This window comes from Oryzias latipes, chromosome 14, assembly GCF_002234675.1.
Source record: "Oryzias latipes chromosome 14, ASM223467v1".
Classification (NCBI taxonomy): domain Eukaryota; kingdom Metazoa; phylum Chordata; class Actinopteri; order Beloniformes; family Adrianichthyidae; genus Oryzias; species Oryzias latipes.
In genome coordinates this window covers 28,849,273-28,862,187 of record NC_019872.2, presented here as the reverse complement: position 1 = coordinate 28,862,187, position 12,915 = coordinate 28,849,273, and positions in this window count along the sequence as shown.

The window sequence follows — 12,915 nt, the reverse complement described above, 5'->3', positions numbered from 1 at the left end:
GTGGTAGATCTACACCTTGGGTCTTGTCTGGTGTGGTAGATTTAAGCCTCTATTGCTCTGGTGCTCAGGGCTTGTTCCTGAGCTGCCAGGATGAGTGCTTCAGTGCTGTCCTGTAGGCCAGCCCTTTCTAGCCATTGGTAAGAATTCTTGATATCAGCCACTTCAGTTATGGTCCGGTGGTACATCCTATGCAGGGGTTTGTCCTCCCATGAGGATCTGTCCTCCAGCACTGTGTCCTTTGCTCTCCATTGCCTGAGACATTCACTGAGCACACTGTCAGTTGGGGCCTTGAGCTTGATAAACTCATGCATCTTGGATGTTTCATCCTGGATAGTGGCTTCTACACTCACTAGTCCTCGGCCTCCTTCCTTGCGGCTAGCATACAGTCTCAGGGTGCTGGATTTGGGATGGAACCCTCCATGCATGGTGAGGAGCTTTCGTGTCTTAACATCCGTGGTCTGTATCTCTTCCTTTGGGCATCTTATTATTCCTGCAGGGTATCTGATAACTGGCAGTGCGTAGCTGTTTATTGCCCGGGTCTTATTTTTGCCATTGAGCTGGCTTCTCAGGACTTGCCTTACTCATTGGAGGTATTTAGCTGTTGCAGCTTTCCTTGTTGCCTGCTCAAGGTTGCCATTTGCCTGCAGAATTCCTAGGTACTTGTAACTGTCCTCAATGTCTGCTATTGTTCCTTCTGGGAGTCAGACCCCTCCTGTATGGACTACCTTGCCTCTCTTTGTCACCATCCGGCTGCATTTCTCGAGCCCGAATGACATCCCAATGTCAGTACTGTAGATCCTGGTGGTGTGGATCAGGGAGTCAATGTCACGCTCGCTCTTAGCATATAGCTTGATGTCATCCATGTAGAGGAGGTGACTGATGTTGGCCCCATTTCTGAGTCGGTATCCATAGCCAGTCTTGTTGATTATTTGGCTGAGGGGGTTCAGGCCTATGCAGAACAGCAGTGGGGACAGAGCATCACCTTGGTATATCCCACATTTGATGGACACTTGTGCAAGTGGCTTCCCATTAGCTTCAAGGGTGGTTTTCCACAGCTTCATTGAGTTTCCTATGAAGGCTCTTAGAGTCCTATTGATGTTGTACAACTCCAAGCATTCAGTGATCCACGTGTGTGGCATTGAGTCATAGGCTTTCTTGTATTCAATCCAGGCTGTGTACAGGTTGGTGTGTCGTGACCTACAGTCTTGAGCGACTGTTCTGTCAACCAGGAGTTGGTGTTTGGCTCCTCTGGAGTCTCTGCCAATGCCCTTCTGTGTGTTGCTCATGTATTGATCGATGTGCCTATTTATCTTGGTTGCGATGATGCCTGACATGAGCTTCCATGTTGTGGACAGACAGGTTATTGGCCGGTAGTTGGATGGGACTGCACCCTTTGAGGGATCCTTCTGGATTAGGATCGTTCGCCCTTCCGTTAGCCATTCAGGGATAGTCCCATCTCTTAGTAGCTGGTTCATTTGTGCTGCCAGGCGCTCGTGGAGTGCGGTGAGTTTCTTTAGCCAGTAGGCATGTATCATGTTAGGGCCCGGTGCTGTCCAGTTCTTCATACCTGAGACTTTTTCTTGGATGTCTGCCACTGTGATGTATACTGGATTCTTTTCAGGGAGGTTGCTATGTTCTTTTCTCAGAGAGACCAGCCACTGGGCATTATTTTTATGTGCTGCCTCTTTCTCCCATATGCTTTTCCAGTACTGTTCAATTTCCTGCCTTGGTGGGTGTGCTCGGCTGTTTTGACCCTGCCACTGAGCGTACACTTTCGCAGGCTGAGTTGCAAACAGCCTGTTTATCCGTCTGGCTTCATTGTCTCTTGTGTACCTCTGTAGGCGGCTGCTCAAGGCTAAGAGCCTTTGTTTGGCAGTTTCCAGTGCTTCAGGTATGGACATCTGGCTGTATCTCTTAGGTACTTGCTTTCTCATTGTACCTCTTTGAGCCTCTGTCAGCTTACTCACATCCTTTCGAGTTGCCTTGATTTTGGCCTCTAACCGTTGCTTCCATGGTGGGTATTGTTTTCTTCCATGGTTGCTCTTATAGCCAAGCATTTAGCCAAGCAGTTCATTTGTTTCTGTGATTGTTGTGGTAGGAATTGCCCTCAATGCTTCATTCACAGTTTCCAGAAGACTTTCAGGCGGTACATCACTTAACTGTTGTAGCTGGTGTCGGGATTGCCTAGTGTTCATTCTAGGTTCAGGTTAGTTGCTGCTTCGCTCAGCATATCTGTAGTTGTTGGGGCTGTGTACCCAAGCTCAGGGTGGGAGTGTGGTATAGTGTCCCCTCTGACCTGCTGTTCTGGCTCTCCCGTGGTATTGCCATTGTATTGTATCGCTTCAATCTCAAGTTGTGATAGGAGTTGCCGTTTGTGGATGTTAGAGCATTGGGCTACCAGTTGTTCGGCAGTTAGCCTTGATTGTGGGTTTCGAAGCGTCCATTCATTCCACATTCTCTGCATGTATCCCGTCTTGGTGGGATTACTTGAGTAGTAGCGTTCTAACCGAACCTTGTTCTCACATTTAGTCCATTTCTATCTTGTTCCAGTAGCCCGCTTTCCATCAGGTTGCTCTGGTCCCTCAGCACCTGACGCAGACCTTGTTTGGCCGGGCGACGTCTGAGCCGGCATGACATGTGGTTCATTGTCTCTTATGTTGTGAGGTAGGGAGTAGCGTTAAGGGTCTTGCCCAAGGACCCCTCACTGGGTGATGTCAATTGCTCGCCATTGTTAATTGTCCCATTTCCATCGTTATGGTAATTGACCCATTTCCATTAATTGTTTATACCGACCCTGGGAATCGAACCCGGGTTTCCTATGTATACACATAGAGAGAGAGAGAGAGAGAGAGAGGTATATACAGAGGTTGTGGTATCAACAAAAACAAATTTGCTCAAACTCACTCCAATTACATGATCAATCTAAAAAGTATATTAAAAAAAAAATTAAAGCAGCAAGCAGCATTGCATTGCCCGCAGATGCCACATGCAACCCACCTTTGCCCTGCCCTCACTGGCTAAGTGGCTGCTATACGAGCCTAATTTTCCCCCTTATTCCCTACAACCCTGATCGAGCTGCACTTGACACATTAAAAACAAATTTTTTTTAGGGATGTAATGATGAGTCAACTTAATCAAATCATCGATTTCCATTCCTACGATTTAACCAGATCGATCTGTCTGAAGAAAATTGTGAATCGAATGGAAGTATATAATTATATATAACTGTTTCAAAATTAAAAAAATTTATTACAACCATTCATTCATCTTCTTTTACTGTTTATTCCCTTTCGGGGGCACGGGGTTGCCGGAGCCTATCCCGGCCACTTGGGCGAAGGCAAGGGATGCCCTGGACTGGTTGCCAGTCTGTCGCAGGGTAGAATATCCTCAATCACACATCCATTCACTCTCACACTCGCACCTATGGACAATTTAAAGTTGCCAATCAACCTATGAAGCATGTTTTTGGACGGTGGGGGGAAGCCGGAGATCCTGGAGAAAACCCACGCATACACGGGGAGAACATGCAAACTCCACACAGAAAGGTCCCCCATTGATGTTGTTTTTCATGTCCCCCAGCCGGGACTTGAACCAGGGGCCTTCTTGCTGTGAGGCAAGAGCGCTAACCACTGCGCCACCGTGCAGCCCAATTATCACAACCAATATTGGAAAATACCATTTGTGCTCGAACCTGTATCGTCCTGTGTTGTCCGACTAATTACAGCGGACAACACACGTGATGCAGCAAAAGTTGATCGGTCCATCATCACATATTTCAATAACACTTAATTATCTTATAAGAAATCCAAGGAATCTGGAAAACGTCACTGTTCATGCAGTACCAGGGGCCTCATTTATAAACGTTGCGTACGCACAAAAGAAGGCGTACGCCACTCTCTACGCAATAGTTGAGATTTATAAAAAGCAAACTTGACGGGAAAATGTGCGGTCCTCCACGCAAGCTCTGACCCAGGCGTACGCACAAAAACGGGTGAAATGAGAAACGGCGACACCGTCGGCAGATGGAAGAAACACGTGAAAGTGACAGTGTGTGCCAAATCGTGCTGGCATGTGCTGTGCTACACAATGTGGCACAGCTTAAAAACGTGCCTCTACCCCCTGGCGCTGATTGCTGTGTTGGCCCCGACCCTGAACCCCATCCCCACGCATTTGAGCCATTTGCTGCTGCTGTGCGCCAGCGTTTGGAAGTGATGCTTGTAAAGTAAAAGAGGTGTGGAAAATATTATTTATTTAAGAATTCCCTCATCGTGCAGTTTATTTCAGTCAGGGCGATCTTGATTTCGCCCAACTCCTTGGCCACCTCTCTGATTGAACTACTGACTTCCCTCTGCATTTCAAGGACTGCATCGGTGAGGACGCGTCCACTGCTGGAGGGTTGAGAGCCGCGTGCCATGGAGACGCTGGGTCCAGACGGCTGCTCAGCTGCAGCATCGTAACCACTGGCCCCGCTGGAACACCCAGCAACTAAAATAAAATTGTTCTATATTAATAATCTGTAATTGTGTAGCCTGCATACATGTGACTTGACTGCATTCATTTGAATTATTTCTCTTACCTGTGTCAGCCTGACCCTGGCGCGTCGGGGGCCACTCCGTCTCAGTCAGGTGACTGAGGCGGAGGAGGACGCCGATAAGGGGGACTTAATAGGGATTCCCCAATAATAGCGGTCAGTTTCTCATCAAGAGGGGTCAGCTCCGGTCCCCCCCACCCCCACCCCACCCCCCCACGTGGCGGACACACTCTGCCGATGCAGCACTAGACGTTTTTTTGCCTCGACTTTGATGTCCGACCATTTCTTTTTCATTTCGGCCACGGTCCAAGGTTGTGAGGCTACAGCATTTTCGGCGTCTGCCACCGTTTTCCGCTCACGTGCCTTTTTGGCATTAGTAATGCCCACACTGTGCCCTCCAAACAATATTTTTCTCCTCTTTTCCACCTCGCCAACGATAACTTCTACTTCACATTGAGTGAAGTTACGTTTTTTTGATTTCCCCTCTGTGTTTGCCATGATTTAGCAAGCCATGAATATTAATTTGTGGGCGTTTCACGAACTATTTATGGGCAACTATGGGCGTGTCATGTAGCCGCAAAAGCTGCGCTGCATTTAGAATTGATTATGATTTATAAAGGGAAAGATGCGTAGGATGTGCGTGCGCACGGTTTAATAAATCCGAATATTTCTGTGCGTACGCACGTCCTATGTTTCATCCGTACGCCACTTCTGACGCAAATCCTACGCAAAGTTTTAGAAATGAGGCCCCAGGTATTTATCTCTGAGTCACACTGGTTGAAGTTTTTGATAAAGATGTCCTGGATCAACTTTAGGTGATTGAATTGGATCATTCAAAACAAATCAATATCGACTACGAATCGGATCGTCAACCACAAACTATGGTCCGTAAAAATGAATTGCTACACCCCTACTTTTTCAAAATGGCGGCTTTTCTCTTGGTTTTTTTCCATAACAATCGATTAACTTTTTGGCCACCTGGGGATGATGAACAGGTCTTGGTCATTTTTAGAAAAATCGGCAAAAGCAATTTTAAGAATGTTCTTGGCAACAGAGTTTTTTTATTAACCGCGCCCACATTCCTGGTATCTCCATGTCAAATGCCATTTTTTTATTCAGCAACAGCCAATGAGTCATGTCTTACATTGTTACAATCTTTCAGTAAAAAAAACGTGTGAGAAATGAAAGAACTTTTGTGTGGTTGACGCGCTAATGCCGCTAATCTAATTAAACCTCTAAATGCAAGTTTTTTTTTCCAAGTAGCTTCCGTATAATCCTCGAGGTGTTTGGAAATATTTGAAATCCTTTTTTGGCCCCATAAGAGATTCATTCAATTCAATTCAATTTAAACAACTCTATTTATTTATTCATCCCGGAAATGCAGACGGTATCTTTTGAAAAATGTGTACTGTGTAAACGCATTGAAAAACAATACTATGCTATCACATCATTCCTCAATAGTAAGAAAGGCACAATGTGACACAATAATAAACAAAACTACACAATAAAAACTAATTAACATAACATAATTATTTTGGCCCCATTCTATTTTGTGATGTTTCTTCTGCTATGATGTCATCTTTCTTTTTTCTTTTCCGGGGGGGGTGAGGGTTGCCTGGAATTTGTTTCCAACCGTGTACTGGATGATAAATTTATTTATTTATAAATTTTGGTGAGATATGTTGTGGGGCGGTTGGAAGAACTGCAAGGACCATAATAATGCAAACAACTGAAGACAATTTCCAATGTTTTCTTTTGTCGAAAGCAAAATTTGTTCTAATTGTGTGTGGTTGCCATAGCAACATCTACCGCATATAGGAGAAAGTGTTATTCTGGATGTGTATGGAGCATTTTTAGGGGAGGAAGGTATAAATTTGGCATTTTGCAGTCACAAATGTTCGCTCAGGAGACAGATTTGGAGAAATGTTTCGTGTCGGGCGAGTCTGAGCTGCACGGATAGATGGGAAGCTTTCTAGCCGGCACAGCTGCCTTATCAGGAGGACATCTTTTTATCAGAAGAATCATCGGTTGGAGTAATGAGCGTCCTCGCCTTCTGCTTCCCTCTCCTCGGTCCGAGTCCGTCTCTGCTCTGAATGAGGACGACAGGACCCCGTAAACATTCCCAGCCCTCCAAATCTGTCCGTCTGCTGGGGGTGATGCATCTGCCCGACCATTTGTTTACCGCTCCAAGAATGTTAAGCATATAGATTTCGGTATGTGTGTTAGCGTGAACGCCCACTAACAATTGAAACCAAACTCAGGCGGGGTCCTGACTTTTGTTTCCTTTTGTCTTAATGTTTGTAATGATCCTGCGGGATGTGGATCTGGTGAATATTGCACGCTGTTTAGTCTACCAATCACCACGGTGACAAAGAGTCTAGGTTTGGGGGCTGGAGGTGAGGGTGGTGGTGATGGTTGGAGGGGGTGGGTGAGGGGGGGGGGACTTTGCTGCAGGAAGATGTGTAAAAAAAAAACCTGGAGAAGAGTCCTCCTGACGGTGCGAGCTGGCTTTTTGATTTCTTCGTCTGCAGGAAGTGACACATTTCAAATTAAGAGGGAACAACAACAAACCATTTCCTCAAACTGCAGTGATTGAGCGCTGTTTACAGAGCCGCTGTGGTGCACATGTGAGTCTGCATGGGCCCTTCCATCATGATACGTATATACCACACATCGAAAAACTAGATTTCAGATTCATTCAGCCAGCCCGAAAACGTACATCTTCAGATTTATTTGTGTTTTTGCAGGTCAAAAAAACCACACATGTTCTGGAAAACAGACGCATCCTAATGTGCCATCTCTTCGTCAATGTAAAGCTGTCAAAAACCCTTTCAATTTACGTTCACTGTGGAGGTCTGGTTTGGTTTGTTTGTGTGTTTGCTGGCAGGATTATACAAAAGGTAAAGGCGCCGATTTGCACGAGAGTCTTCACCGAAACATGGCCTCGGTCCAAACCAAAAGAGATGCATTTGTCATGTTGATCCTAATCCGCTTCTGGACCTGGGATTTCTTCTTTTCTATTGTGATTCGCCCATCGTGAAAGTATGTAGACTTCGAGAGTTTCATATAGATTGGATTTGAAATGAACGGCAGTGGATTATGCTGCAACGTTCAAAACATGGGGAGGACGGAGGTTTTGCCACGGAGGAACAGAAATATTCCCTAACTATGAAATATTTCCTGAAGGAAACGTGCAGACGTCTGAGACAGAATCTGAAAAAATCGACCTTTTCTTTGTTAAAAGAGCAGAACACACACACATGCACACACACTCGCCTGCAGGAGCGACCCCCCTCCCTTGCCAGTCTCCGGATTGCAGCTCTGGACAGTTTAAAGCCCTGATGACTGTGACAGGTAATTCTGGCAGAGCCGAGCTTTAAATGTAACACACATTAATTTCCCCACAAACATCTGAGCTCTCCGAGACGTCACTTTCACTGCAGGGGTGGGGAACGCAACCCCCCCCCCCACCAAAGCCTTCAGTTTGTTTCAGAAACCTTTCAATTTTCCAAGAGTCCAAACTTTTTCTTTTGGATTACTTTGGACTACTTTGGATTTCCAAATCCAAAGTAAACTAAACTTTAAGGGTCTTTGCAGCAGGATTACAGGAAGTAAACATCTTTACAGCCACTTTCCTTCGTGATTCCTGTTCAGTAAGATGGTTCGGTCCAGTTTAAACTCTTTGAACTCCAACGTGCAGCAGCACGGCAGAAGAGAGGCAACGGCTACAAGAGTTAAAGATCTTATTGACTCGTTCAATGAACCTCGAGATGCACTTAGAGGTTGTTTGCTGCGGCCGTATATCACAGCTAACCACACTGATCCCACTCAGAGAAGCTTGACCTGAATTTAACTCTCACTGCTGCCCACTAGCAGCAGTTAGAAGAGTGAGAGTCACAGAAAAAACTTCAAACAGCAAAATGTCCACTTGATTGCTTGAGGGAAACCTTAAGGTCAGGTCACACAGCCACTACGCACATTTGGCACATATTACATGGATAAAAATTGGACATACTGTATGTGAATATAACCACGTTAAAACCCCGGAAGAAGTACAATTAAACCACGCAAAGAACACCTAAACCAACGTAGAACATTAACCCTGTATGATTATTGCACTTTTTATATGCAATTTATTAGCGTTTTGAGCGTCAATTACCTAATCTGAATGTGATATGTGCGCTGTATACGTGATATAAAAGTTATACATCAGTGGTACATGCGTGAAAAGTCCTCAGTCGTATGTGGAACGGACGTGGAAAACCACAAATTTACATATTCATCTAGCAAAAATCACGTAAGATTTACGTAATAATAGCAGATGAACTACGTAAAATACCCATAACCTGCAAAATTCTCAAAACCCAAATTACGTAAAGACCCAGCGGCCGAAACTGTTGACGGCAATCTGCGCACATTGTCGAATGAAACACTTGTGAATTACCTATATTAAATATGAATCACGAAAAACCAACATTTCATACATGAAACACAAAATGTACGTAGTGGCTGCGTGACACGGCCTACTCACTGATCATGCTTTAACTTTTCAATTTAGAGTTTAAATTCAAAACCAGGATCGTTTTATTATCTCACAAACAGGTTCATCTTGTCAAACTCAGCCCTATAAAACCCTTCGTATCATATTTAATACACACATTTTTGAGACTCTGACATTATTTGCAAACTTTCCTTGAAAAGTTTGCAAATTAGGCTTTTCCTTAAACATCTTCTATAAAAGCTGAGTGAATTTCTCCCTGTAAGATAAATAAAGTTCCCATTGGCTATAACTTGTTTTTTTTTCTGTCCTGTAGTTTATCATCACTCCACTAGGGGCAGTAGAAGGGCTATTCCTGCTCATTTAAAAATGGCTGCTTCCATGAAATCTCAATTTTTCTTTTGAGGGGAAAAATTTGCTAATTCTTGAAACTTTATGGTGAGAATAACTCATTCATTGTTATTCTTTTTCTTAATGAATTCTTGCTGTATTGAAAAATGTGAAATGTGTTGATAATTAATTCTTTATAATCCAGGTACACCATGATAAAAATGTGCAAATCACATTGAGTGCCTTGCGACCCTTCTGGGCCACCGTAAGGATCTATCTGCTGCCTCCGGTCTGTTCAAGTCTTCTATCTAAATGACATGAAGGTTCAGCAATCAAAGACACCCCCCCCCCCCCCCACTGATACAACTCCCACTCCTCTTTTTTCTCCTTTGTCTGCGACCGTCACTCTCATGCAGTGTCGCAGAGAGTTAAAGTTTGCATGAAGCATTTCATTTCCAAATGTTATTTTGAACACAAAACACCCATTTGATCTGTAATCATGTCTGCCGTTTCTACCAGGGAGGAGTTCAGGAGGACAAACAAACTCAGCACTGACTGTTGTTGCTTGTACTTCATCTATGAACCGTCCGAGCCTCCAGCATCCCAAAGGAGGGTCCCTCTTTGACTCGCCAAGTGTAGTTGATCTGCCTGAGCATCAATTACTGTCACACATTCGTTGAATTGGGTTCTTAGAAGTCCTAACGTCCTTTTGACTTCTTTGGCTTTTTTTATTCAACGAGAAACGAGAAAATAATTTAAAACGAGTAAATTAACGAGAAAAGAAGTCATGATTTAACAAGTAAAAAGACTAAAGTTCATTTACATGAAAGATATGAAGCGTTTTCTGAAGTTTTAGTTCCGGAGAGGTTTCAAAAACAGAGAAATTCTGATCCTTTAGGCGACTCCAAATCAAATTATTGATTCTGTTGCCGGTTTTCCGGGGCTCGGTGTCAGGAAAGTGGAGTTTCATATCTAAATGAAGTTCAGAGTTCAGAGACACGTTTGGGGGTAGAGAACCGATATTTTGGAGGAAGAAAGGATTGAAGTGGACAGCTGCAGGGACACCAATGACTTCATCAACGGGCTGCAGAGATCCTGCAAGCCACCAATCAATGAATGGAACGTTAATAAACCGTAAATCAAAGAAAGAAGCTTCTGAACATTTGTTCCATTGACATTATTCGTTTACTTGCTGCACCGTATGCTCACTTCCACTTTAATCTCGTAAATTTATAAGCCTTTTTTCTGGTAATTATAACTTTTGTGGCCCTAAAACTCTGTCTTAGTTGGAAATTGTTTTGTTCCTATTTTTTAAATGGTTAGATTTTAACGTTCACTATGTAAAACTCCTAATACCTGAAAAATAGAATAGCAAAAATAGTTGTTCTAATAAGTGACATTTTTAAATGAATTTGGGATTTATTTAGAAATGTGGTTGGAATTTAGAAAGAAGTTTTATTCTGTCTTTTTTCTTAACCCTTAAACGCCTAAATAACAGTGTATTTGAGCTACTGTGACTCACAATGTGAATCACCTGATTCTGTCTGAGCACCGATTAATAATAATAATAATAATAATAATAATAATAATGGTCTGGTCTTTGCTAAATTCAAAGTGTTTGCACACATCTCACTGGAAGGATGGTTGATCAGTTTTTGCTGCATCACATGAGTGTTGTCCGCTGTGATTGGTCGTTTTTACCTTATAGTGAAATAAACCTACTTTGTCTCAATCCAAATAGCATTTTCCCATTTTGAAATGATTTTTTGATGGTATTAGATGATTAACCATTGTGCTATTCTATGACACCCCCCCCCCTTCCATTGGCGTGTTCTCCCTACCATGACAAAGGTGGATAAAGGTGGAAAGATTTCATGTAATCCATGGACACCAGTGAAGATCACAAATCATTGAAGAAAAAAGGTTCAGCGCACTGTCTAGTGGGTCTAGATGACCCCACTTCCAATGTTAAAGTGTCTAGGACAGCACAAAGGTCAAATGAACAAGTCTCAGACAGATCAATCAGGTTGGATCACTGGAATGGAAATCGATTCATCGATTCAGTTCATGGTTACCCCCCTACGGGAGTTACATTCTAAAACTCATTCATTCATTTTCTATTCCGTTTTGTCCCTTTTGGGGTCACAGGGCTGCTGGAGCCTATCCTGGCTACTTGTGGGCGAAGGCAGAGGGCACCCTGGATATAGGGACAATTTAGAGTTTCCAATTGACCTAAAACAGATGAAATTTGCAAAGTAGTTATCCTTATTTTTTACAATATTTATAGAGGCTGTAAAACTCCTCACTACAACTTCTTTTCAGACTCTCAAACCTTTGTACAAAAACTGAACATTTTTGTAGATTTGGCAAACGGAACACATTCTGTACCAGAGATGCAACATAAAGGAGAACCCAATGTTTTGTTTAAAATAACATTCCAAATTGCAAAGCAGCAAAAAAATAATCAGAGAAACAGCGAGACTGTGAAAACCATGTTGCAGCTCCACTGCTTTTAGTCTGTCCAAAGTGGTCCCAGCGTACCTGGGTCATAATAAATACAGTAAACTCTGTGTTGTTGTCTGGTTTTACTGGGTAAAATGTGGTATTTTGTCTTTAGGGCATCCAACATATCACATATTGAGACGTTGGAGCCTTAAATGTAGTGTTTGGACTCATATTCAGTCTACACGTGCACGGGGTTCAGCTCCAAGAACCTGATGCAAAGTTTCAGCGCTCTTTAGCTAATTAATTTTCTCCCTCTGCCTGGCATTTCAGCTGACATTCAGATAATCCCTGCCCTGCAGGCACCTTTGCCCCCTGTTCTCTGCCTCCCTTAACACGCCCTCGGACACCAACCTCCGCCTATCGCTCTCTCCCTATCAGCTGCTCCCTGCTGCTGCCGTTGTTTTGAGAGGTCGGGGCTTTTGTTTGCTCAGAGCCCCATCGTCTGATAGCCCGTCGGACGACGCCTCCCCCCGCCTCATCTTAACCTGAGCCCTTATCAGCCGACTCCCCAGCAACTCCAACCTTGTCTTTTAAAAGGAACACTTCCCCAGGAAATTATGGAGAGACGGGCAGATAGACTGTCTATCGCTCACTGTGGGAACCTCACACCAGACAGGTTGACACCCGGCAGCTTCAGCGGGATTCCAGTTGGTCCAGGTTCAAATCCATCTCATGACCTCCGGTGTCCATCAGAGGTAAATTGGCCAAAGCAGACCATAACTGGGGGAGCTTGTTATGACCCATCACCACCTTCGTGAGGTTTTGTGACCAAAAGGGGTAAAAAGTTATTTGTTGTCTACAATGAGATGAGTAAAAAATGATGTTTGGGGGCTAGAAGGGGGCAGATTTTTTTCTACCTCATATCTATTTTATCATCTTGATGTTTTGAGAGAATACAATTTGTAGGTATTTCATGTCATAAACAGACTCTTCATGTTCTTTTAAATTAAGAGTTTCCTGCAGTTTCAGAAGCAACTCTCCCGCTTTGGTTTGGCGCTCTTCTTTAGGGAGGAGAACTTTGATTTTTGATTGGCAAGGCAGGAAAAAAGGG